The sequence below is a fragment of the Vulpes vulpes genome, chromosome 5, assembly GCF_048418805.1.
Source record: "Vulpes vulpes isolate BD-2025 chromosome 5, VulVul3, whole genome shotgun sequence".
Lineage (NCBI taxonomy): Eukaryota > Metazoa > Chordata > Mammalia > Carnivora > Canidae > Vulpes > Vulpes vulpes.
This window is the reverse complement of record NC_132784.1, coordinates 91336645-91347471: the sequence shown is the minus strand read 5'-3', so window position 1 is coordinate 91347471 and position 10827 is coordinate 91336645.

Sequence of the window (10827 nt, the reverse complement as noted above, 5' to 3'; positions counted from 1 at the left end):
CACTGGACACTGACCAAAAAAATTTAGGCACCAAAAGTCACTGTTGTAACCAAGGAGCCTTGACCTTTGTGTGCTGGTGACCCCTTTGGCAGGCTAGTGAAACTATGGACCTCTTCTCAAAATGTTTTTAAAGACATACATAGGGTTCCAAGGAAACCCAACTACATTGAATACAGTTATCAAAATAGAAAATATATGTTTTTATATAGTATAATGTTTGCATATTAATGCAAAAAAATGGCAAGATCTAGCAATTAGTCTAACTACAGTCATTTGGAAGTACTGTTGAGCATAATGGCACTTTGAACTATTTTCAATAATTGTGATATGACATAAAAATACCTGCAATCTCAGTTGGTGACAAAGCCTCAGTTACCATTAATACCGCAGTTGTTTGTTATCTTTGTAATTGGAAGATATGTTAAACTTCAGTTAGCTGTGTGAAAAATGAAGATATAGGGACGCCTGAGTGGCTCAATGGTTGAGTATCTGCTTTTGGCTCAGGGCGTGATCCTGGGATCCGGGATTGAGTCCCACATCCGGCTCCCTACTGGGAGCCTGCCTCTCCCTCTGCCTATGTCTCTGCCTCTCTCTCTGTGTCTCTCATGAATAAATAAATGAAATAGTTTTTTAAAAATCAAGATATAGTATTTTCGGGGCACCTGGGTGTCTCACTCGGTTGAGAGTCTGCGTTTGGCTCAGGTCATTATCCTGGGGCTCTGGGATGGAGCCCTGAGCCCTGAGTTGGGCTCCCTGCTCAGTTGGGAGTCTACTTCTCCCCCTCTATCTGCTTCTCCCCAATCCCCACCTCCCACACCCTGCTCATCATGCTCATGTTCTCTCTGTTTGTGAAATAAATAAATAAAATATTTTTTTAAAAAAGATATAGTATTTTCTCATCCAAGTTCCCAGACTCCCTCTAAGTTAAGCCATGGAAAGATAGGCAAAAAGGATGGATCATAGAAGAAAGGCAAGAAAAGAAAATACGTGTGGTCTTTTCTCTCCATGAGCATAGCTCAATCGAATGTTTATCAAGCAAACTCAAACTCAATCTAATCAAAGTCTACAAATGTTTATTGTGTGCAAAACCCAAAGCCATTGAATGTCAATAGTTAGTGCATTCAGGATTTGAAAGAATGGATATAAAGCTCTCCTGGTACTTGCTGTGGAGTTTGGTGAAGATGATAGTAACTAACATGTATTTTGCCTTAGCCTTTGGAAAGACAGTTCATTTGAGGGGCGCCTGGGTGGCTCAGTGGGTTAAGCTTCTGCCTTCAACTCAGTTCATGATCCTGGAACTCTGGAATTGAGCCTTATGTTGAGCTCCCTGCTGAGCGGGGAGCCTGCTTCTCCCTCTCTCTCTGTTGCTCCCTACCTCTCATGCCCCACTGCTTGTGTGCTCTCTCTTCCTGTCTCTATCAAATAAATAAAGTCTTGTGGGTTTTTTTTTTAAGATTTTATTTATTTATTTATTTATGAGAGATACAGAGAGAGACAGAGACACAGGCAGAAGGAGAAACAGACTCCTCACAGGGAGCCCAATGTGGGACTCGATCCTAGGACCCTGGGGTCACTTCCTGAGCTAAAGGCAGACAATCAACCATTGAGCCACCCAGGTGCCCCATAAATAAAATCTTAAAAAAAAAAAAAAAAAAAGAATAGTTAATTTGAGAACCCTTGAGGCAGTCTGACTTAAGTGCTGAATGAAGTATATGGACAAATGTCTCCTTATTTGTTTTAAAAGAGGAAGAAATGATTAAGGCTGAATGGCCAGGAAAGCTGTAGGCGCAACCCCTAGCACCTTCTCCCCCCAGGGAGTGGGTGGGCTGGAAGTTCTTTCTTCACTAGCTCAGCCGTCAGATCACGAGCAGTCCTGGGGAGTGTCCACAACTGAAAGTGTGTCATCGAAGCTTCTTCATGCTGAGTGGACCTCAGACAGTCCAGAAGGTCCTCTGGCTCAGACAGATGGAAGCTGGCAGACCCAGCCCCCACCACTGGCTGAGCCTGGGGGATGCCCTGGGCCACCATGTTGGATCCAAAGCCAGCAAACACGTTGCTCACTCCCAAGGCAGCCTGAGTTTCCAGAGCACCAATCCTTCCTGGAAACTAGACAATGCCCTGGGGACAGAGCCCCTGGATGGTTTGATGACTATGAGAGACTGAACCCTGTTGTTGGCTGCCCCATGTGGCCCAGAAAGGCTGAAAGGGGCAAAAGGACCAAGTCTACTCTGCCCAGTCATGCTGGGGCCCAAAAGGAGCAGCAGATGTTACACTTAAACAAGCAGTTCCACCTATGTGTGCGGGTTGCCAGTAGCACGTAGAGTAGAAGGAACAGAATTACACTTGACCTCGTTTTAGAGATAATAACAGGAAATGGGTCACAGTCCCAAGAGCAAGTAAGAAGACCTACCTACATAAACAAAAGCATCAGAAAGCAGGTGAGGGTGTACAGGTGGCTCAGTTGGTTAAGTGGTTAAGTGTCTGCCTTCAGCTCAGGTAATGATCTCGAGGTCCTAGGATCGAGCCCCTCATCGGGCTCCTTGCTCAGCAGGGAGTCTGCTTCTCCCTCTGGCTCTGCCTCTCCCCTTACTTGTGCTCTCTAGCTGTCTCTAAAATAAATAAACCAAATCTTAAAAAGAAAGAAAGCCAGCAAGCCAGTGGAGTTAGTGTTGAATGAACCCTCGTAAAGCCCACCAGCAGTAAATATTCTATTCCAATAGTCCCTATGTCTCATCTACTGGTCATACAGAGCCATGACCCCTGGCAAAATAAGACTTTGAAGATAGGCTGGAACAATAACAGATGCATACCAGGCTTAGCGGCCAGTTCTGGAAGGTGGCCTGAGTCAGATACTAGAGCCAACAAGGCCAGTTGGTACAGGAAAGTGGGGGGAAAGCTATTCCAAGGAAGGAGCCACAAAGCCCAAGTCTCAAAACAGAACCAGATTTATGTGGCAGGGGCACAAGCAGCTCCAAGCCCAGGAATAAAGATGACCCAGAAAGATGGGGGATAACATTATGGCCAATGGGCAAGGGCTCAGTGCACGTGGAGGCTCTCAGCCCACAGGCACCTTGAAAGTATGAAAAACATTTCTCATTGGCTTCAATGATCACATTTTCATTTATTATTATTTATTTATTTATTTATTTATTTATTTATTTGAGAGAGCAGAGTGAGCAAGAACACGAGATGGGGGAGGGGCAGAGGGAGAGGGAGAGGGTGAAGCAGACACCCCGCTGAGCACAGAGCCCTACTCAGGACCAGATCCCAGTACCCTGGGATCATGACTTGAGATGAAGGCTGACACTTAACCAACTGAGCCACTCAGGCGCCCCTAGAAATTGAATTTAGCTGATTTAAGCAGAAAAGGAATTCAGGTGGCATATCAGGTAGCTGCCAGAATCTCTGGGAGGGTTCTAGAACCAGGCTTGAAGGGCATGCAGCCAGAAACAATGCCTGAGGTCATGCCCATGAAGGCCCCACAGCCACCACCCCCGGGGGAACAGACACTGAAGCTGGCTCCTCCAGCACCACCCACAAAGGATAACAGATGCTCCTCGGCACCACTGCTGCTGCTGTCTGTGGGCAATGGGTGCAGCTGCCCCCATGCCCGCCCGCCCCTCGCCCCCCCCCCCACCCCGCCACACTCCCACTTTTACACACCACTGACTTTCAATTCCAGGTGAAATTGGCAGAACCAAGCTCTGTGCTCGTGCACTGACGCTGCAGGAGCCTGGCAATCTCATCTCCAACAGCAGGAGTCAGGCATCTCCTGTGGTGGAGAATGACCCATCATAAATAAGGGCTCCAATGCTGAGTGGCCAAATAAATGGCAGGGTCTCCTTTCTGGAAATCTGTGGAAGGAGGCTTGTGAGGTGCATCAGTCCCCCTAGCTTGCTGCCATGGTAACTCTGTGGACTGGAGTAACAAACACCAGCACGGGCATGGAGTGTCCTTATGTAACTCGGGACTGCCACATACACATGCCTCCTTCCTCTTAACGCAGAAATACTTCCTCTGGCCAGCACTGCTCTGAGTCTGTTTTCAAATCTGCAGATGCGTCTGTATTAGTCTCCTAGGGCTGCTGTAGCAAATACTACAACCAGGTGGCGTGAAACTATTTTTTTTAAGATTTTATTTACTTACCTGAGAGAGAGACTATAAGGGGGGAGGGGGGGCAGAAGGAGAGTGAGAAGCAGACTCTTCGCTGAGCACAGAGCCCAACACAGGGCTCCATCCCAGGACCCTGAGATCACGACTGGAGCTGAAGGCAGACGCTTAACCCACTGAACCACCGAGGCGCCCTGGCGTGAAACAATTTTTTTTTAATTTATTCATTCTTTTGCATTTCAGGAGGCCAGATGATCAAGATCAAAGTATAAAGAGGGCTTTAGGGAAGACTACTTCCTTACTACTTCCAGCTTCTGGTGGCTCCTGAGTTCCTTGGCTTGTGGCAGCATCACTCCCATCTCTACTTACCTCCATCCTCATGTATCTTTCTTCATATCTGTCTCTTTTCCTCCTTATAAGGGCATTAGTCATTAAGTTTAATTCATAACGATCGCATCCCAATCCTTAACTAATTACAAGTTTCCAAATAAGGTCATTTTCTTTTCTTTTATTTTTACATTTTTAAATTTAAATTCAATTTTCCAACATATAACAGCCAGTGCTCATCCCGTCAAGTGCCCTCCTCATTGCCCATCACCCAGTCACCCCACCCCCCCACTCACCTCCCCTTCAGCAACCCTTTGTTTCCCAAGGTTAGGAGTCTTTCATGGTTTGTCTCCCTCTCTAATTTTTCCCAAATAAGATTATTTTCTAAGACCCTGGACAGACATGAATAATTTGGGGGTACACTATCCAACCCATTACTTCATCTGAAGGGGACTTCCCCAGGGCAAACTAAAAGAGCTTCATATAGGCTGTCAGAGAGATGTTTCCAAGGATTTGGGGATGGAATACCAGACAAGCACTAAGACCCAGACACCACAGACCAGGTCCTGTGGATGACATCCTGATGACAGCAAAAATAGTCCAAGGGAGGCATCACGTATGCACCAAACCAAACAGGAAAAGAAGGGGGACATACTTCTGGGTTGGTATAAATAGAAAACAAAGCAATCTAAAATGTCTCTAGGGTTGCCAAATATTCCCGAGGCCAAAAGCACCACCTGTTAAGTACCACTGGTATTCATGCCCAGGAGGAACTGCTGAGTGTGAAGTATGAGCAGTCTACCTCTACTAGATGTTGTCAACCTGCTCTCCAACGGGGGGTACAAGGGCACCAATGGCACCTGAGAGTCCCCTTTGCCCCACATCCCACAATGTCAAATACTACATCAGACTTGAGTCATTTTGATAGTCTGATGGGTGAGACTTGGTATTGATTTTTATTTTAATTAGCATATCCCATCTTTTCTTTTCAAAGATGATAGCGATTACACTAACCCATTCCTCCTCAGAAGTTATACTGAGCCTTTTTTGGGCAATCCCAGAAAAGAAAAAGAGTTAAATTTGCTGGCCTACCACTGGAAATCTGGAGCTGGAATCTGCCTGCTAAGGACGAACAACAGAAATGGTCCTTCACCCCACTGCAGACCAACATCCCCAAACAAGAAAGCTGGGGACAGTCCCAGACAGGGACATAGCTATCCCTCTGTGCTGGGGGAAAGGGTGAACACCTGGCATCTTTTCTAGTCTACTGGGACAAATGCAGAGATTAGAAGGGGGTACACTAGCACCACCCCCCTTGGAAAGGGGAAGGGAAGTGGCCTCTTTTGGCCAACTCAGAAGGGTTGAGGACAAGAGAACTCCAGTGTCTCACCCCAGGTCCACCCTAGAGCAGCTGCTGCAGTCACAGTAGTTGTGATGGCATTTGTAACTAGCATCAACGGTGAGCAGGAGAGGAGGCCCCAGTGAATGCACTAGCAGCTCCCCAAGCCCAAGTCATAAAGCATCAGGCCATGACTCAGGAGCACTGATGAAGGCAGGAGTGAGGAGGTTTTTAAGATCCCTATGCCCTGCCAAGGACAGAAATACAACAGTAAGAGGCCAGCAGCTGTGCTGGTCCAAGTGGGGCCACCTACTGGTTCCATTGTCACATCACCAGATAGTCCTTTCCTTGTAGCACTAAATAGGATAGGGTTAGGAAGCATTGTTGCAAACCCACAGTCAGTGGCACACATCAATGTTTCATATATAGTTGAGCAACCTGGTTAGATTGTAAATTGTTTAAAAGTAGGGATCATGTCATATGATTCCCTCACATACCCCACAAGAGTTAGCACAGAGCTGGTTTCAAATTTTTTTTATTAATACCTATTGGATCATATTATTTTGGGCCCAGTGAAAACAGTGGCATGAAATGGATTTAACAGCCCATTACCTGCCTCCCACCCTCCACCTCACACAAACCTTTTTTATCTTTTCTAAAAATGTAAAGTGTTTTCAACTGTATGACTTCATTTCTTTTCCTAAAATATCTACTGGAAAGGAGACAAGTATGATTTACTCCATTTTGCAGATAGGCTAATTGAGACCTACCACTTCTGATTGATTTGCCTCTGATAGCATAGACTCAACACCGAAATCCAGGTCTACTAGCTCCCATTGAAAAGCACCTCAATACTGTGTGCTCCTTGCCTTCCTCCCTGTACCCATCATCCTGCACCACACACATCATTGCCTTTGTTTTTAACAATGCAAATGTCAACAAAGGGTCACTTCAGGCATCAGCCAGGCCCAGCAAATGGTAGAACCGGATGGTCACCAAAAATCTGTGAGCACTAAATTGCTAGTCTCTGTATTCACTGAAGAAAATCTGTGTACCAGGGTGTAGTATATTGGGGGAAGGCAAAATCTGAAGAAGAGATGGGCCTCTGGGTGGCTCCAGGAGAGGAGTTTGAGAAAAACAATCACAACTTGGTGTTAATGTAGACATATGGGGAGATGAAATAGGGCATTCCACAAGTCCATTAAAAAAAAAAAGGCAATGTCAAATCCTCTTCAAATGACATAGATTGTAAATCCTCAGATGCTGCTTTTGTAAAATTTTTGAGAGAGACGAATTTGAAGAAAAGTCCTTCAGGAAAAGAGGACTGCTGTCTTGCCAAGACATCTCTCCCTTGGTAAAAATCCATGAGCTAAAAGCAGGACCCTAGAGAAAATGCTCTGCATCACTTGCCATCAGGGAAATACAAATCAAAACCACAATGAGATACCACCTCACACCAGTGAGAATGGGGAACATTAACAAGGCAGGAAACAACAAATGTTGGAGAGGATGCGGAGAAAAGGGAACCCTCTTACACTGTTGGTGGGAATGTGAACTGTTGCAGCCACTCTGGAAAACTGTGTGGAGGTTCCTCAAAGAGCTAAAAATAGATCTGCCCTACAACCCAGCAATTGCACTGTTGGGGATTTAGCCCAAAGATTCAGATGCAATGAAACGCAGGGACACCTGCACCCCGATGTTTCTAGCAGCAATGTCCACAATAGCCAAACTGTGGAAGGAGCCTCGGTGTCCATCGAAAGATGATGGATAAAGAAGATGTGGTTTATGTATACAATGGAATATTACTCAGCCATTAGAAACGACAAATACCCACCCTTTGCTTCGCCGTGGATGGAACTGGAGGGTATTATGCTGAGTGAAATAAGTCAATCGGAGAAGGACAAACATTGTATGTTCTCATTCATTTGGGGAATATAAATAATAGTGAAAGGGAATATAAGGGAAGGGAGAAGAAATGTGTGGGAAATATCAGAAAGGGAGACAGAACATGAAGACTCCTAACTCTGGGAAATGACCTAGGGGTGGTGGAAGGGGAGGAGGGGGGGGGTGGGGGTGAATAGGTGACGGGCACCGAGGGGGGCACTTGACAGGATGAGCACTGGGTGTTATTCTGTATGTTGGCAAATTGAACACCAATAAAAAATAAATGTATTATTAAAAAAATAAAAAATAAAAATAAATAAATAAATAAATAAAAGCAGGACCCTATACTATGTTTTAGTCTGTTTTAATTGCTTTACAGATAGAAATTTTTTTTAATTTAGTTAACAATAGTGCAATATTGGTTTCAGGAGTAGAATTCAATGGCTCATCACTTACATACAACACCCAGTGTGCAACACAACAAATGCCCTTTTTAATGCTCATCACCTATCTAGCCCAACCCCCATGCACTTCCCCCTCCAGTGACCCTCAGATTGTTCTCTAATTAACAATCTCTTATGGCTTGTCTTCCTCTCCTTTTTCTCCCCTTTCCCCTACGTTCATCTGTTTTCTTTCTTAAATTCCACATATGAATGAGATCATGTGGTGTCTTTCTCTGATTTATTTCACTTAGCATAATACATTCTAGCTCCATCCTTTTCATTGCAGATTTCATTTTGAGGGCTAATATTCCATTATATATATTGGCATAAAGAAGATATATATTCTTTACTCATCAGTCAATGGACTCTTGCCCTCTGTCCATAGTTTTGCTATTGTTGATAATGCTTCTATCATTATCACCCTGATGCTAACATCAGGGTGCCTGTGTCTCTTCAAATGTATATTTTTGTATTGCTTGGTAAATATCTAGTAGTGCAATTGCTGGATCATAGAGTAGTTCTATTTTTAACTTTTTGAGGACCCTCCATACTATTCTCCAGAGTGGCTGTACCAGTTTCCATTCCCACCAACAGTGCAAGCAGGTTCCCCTTTCTCCACATCATTGCCAACACCTGTTGCTTCTTGTGTTATTAATATTAGCCATTCTGACAGGTGTGAGGTGGTAGCTCATCATGGTTTCGATTTGTATTTCCCTGATGAGGAGTGACGTTGAACATTGTTTCATGTTCTGTTAGCCATCTGTATGTCTTCTTTGGAAAAGTGTCTATTCATATCTTCTGTCCATTTCTTGAATGGATCATTTGGTTTTTGGGCATTGAGTTGGATAAGTTCTTTAAAGATTTTTGGATAGTAGCTTTATGGATAGGAATGTTAAATGTCCCTAGAATCAAAAGTTCTCCACAGCACCCAAACAAAGAATGGAGGGTGGAGATTAAATATGGGAAAAGAATACTCATGCCTCTATTATCAGTACCTGAAATAATAGCATCATTAGTAGGCATTCATGTACCAGATATTTTGTGACAGAGAGAGATGCAGAGACACAGGCAGAGGGAGAGGGAGAAGCAGGCTCCCTTTGGGGAGCCTGATGTGGGACTCAAACCCAGAACCCTGGGATTATGACTGAGGCAAAGGCAGATGGCAGTTGAACCACTGAGTCACCCAGGCGTCCAAATACAGGTGCTACATTATATTAGCATTTTTCATAGAAGGAAACTGAGGCTCAGAGAGGTTGAGTAACCGCTCAAGATCACACAGCCAATAAGTAGAAGTCAACCCCTGGTCCCCTGTCTCTAGCCTTAATCTTATTGCTACCGTGCTGGGTCCTTGAGTCTATATGCGTGTATGTTTGTGTAGGTTGGAATGGGGGAACAAAGTTGTTCAAGATATTTTCTTTTACAACACTTACAATGTGTCCTCGGAAAATATACACTGTACTAGCATATGAGGCTCTAATACAGTGTGTACGTATGAGGCTGCGGGCCAACAGGTACAGTATAATGGAGCGATGGTCCCCTGGGTCTTAGTGGGTGGGTGAGCGCGCGCCGGTGTACAGGACGGAATCGAAGAGGGCCTGAATAATGAACTTGGGGAAGCAGATGCCCCAGTCTACAAGGACTTTGGGAAGAGGACCAAGAGGAATTAGAGAGGTTCAGAGACCCAGAATCTCTAGACTTGCTCAAGAACGACTGCGAGGGTGTCGGCGACAGGGGACACGACCCAAGCTGTAAAGGACCCAGGCGGTCGGGCAGCGGGTGGAGGGGCTGAGGCACCGCAGCCCCCCCCCCCCCCCCCGCCCCCGCGCCGCCCTCCGCCCTCCGCCCTCCGCCTCTCCGTGAACCGCCCCATTCCCCGAAGCCAACGCGCTGAGCAACTGCGCTGGGCACCACCTAGCGCCCCCGCCCGGACTCTCTTATGAAAACTTCTGGGCAGAGACGCCCGGGAGGCTCGAGGGTGAGCGTTTGCGACCAGCCCAGGGCGCGATCCTGGAGTTCCAGACGCGTGGGCACCGGGCTCCCTCGGGAGCCTGCTTCTCTCTCTGCCTGTCTCTGCTTCTGTGTGTGTCTCAGGAATAAATAAAATCCTAAAAACAACAACAACAACAAAACCAAAACTCTGCAGAACCTCGAGAATCAGGGAAGATGTGGACTGGCCCGCCCCGCCCTCCGCCAGCCAAGCAGCAGCTTGTGGCCAAGGTGGGGCTTCCCAGAGCTGGAGGGGCCCGGGGGCTGGCGCGGAGCGAGGAGAGCAGAAGCGAGCGCTTTTGCTCAAGTTTCAAGGCCCCAGCCAGCTGCTCGGTGGGGATTGAGGGCTGTGGTGGGTGGCCCAAGGCCCATATCCGAGAGGGAGGGAGCCAGACACCTGCCTGTCCCCACACCCCGCAGCCTGCCCCCCCCTTTCCTCCCCGCGGCTCCACCCTCGCTGGGCAGGTCTGATTCCCGGCGGCCCCGGTCACCGTCACGTCCCGGGGTGAAAGGCATTGCCAGTGTCCCCACCAGACAGGTTGAGGACGAGAGAACTGCCTCCGCTGGAAGGTGCAGAAAACACACCCCACCTGACACGATTAGGGCCAGACTAAGACGTGAAGATGGGCTAACAAATACGCTGACCTGCAGTGCGTGCCCCACAGTGACCTAGTGACCACCTCATGCCCGGTGACCTTATGGTCTCGGAGGAGCAAAGACGCGAAGGAGGGGGGGAGC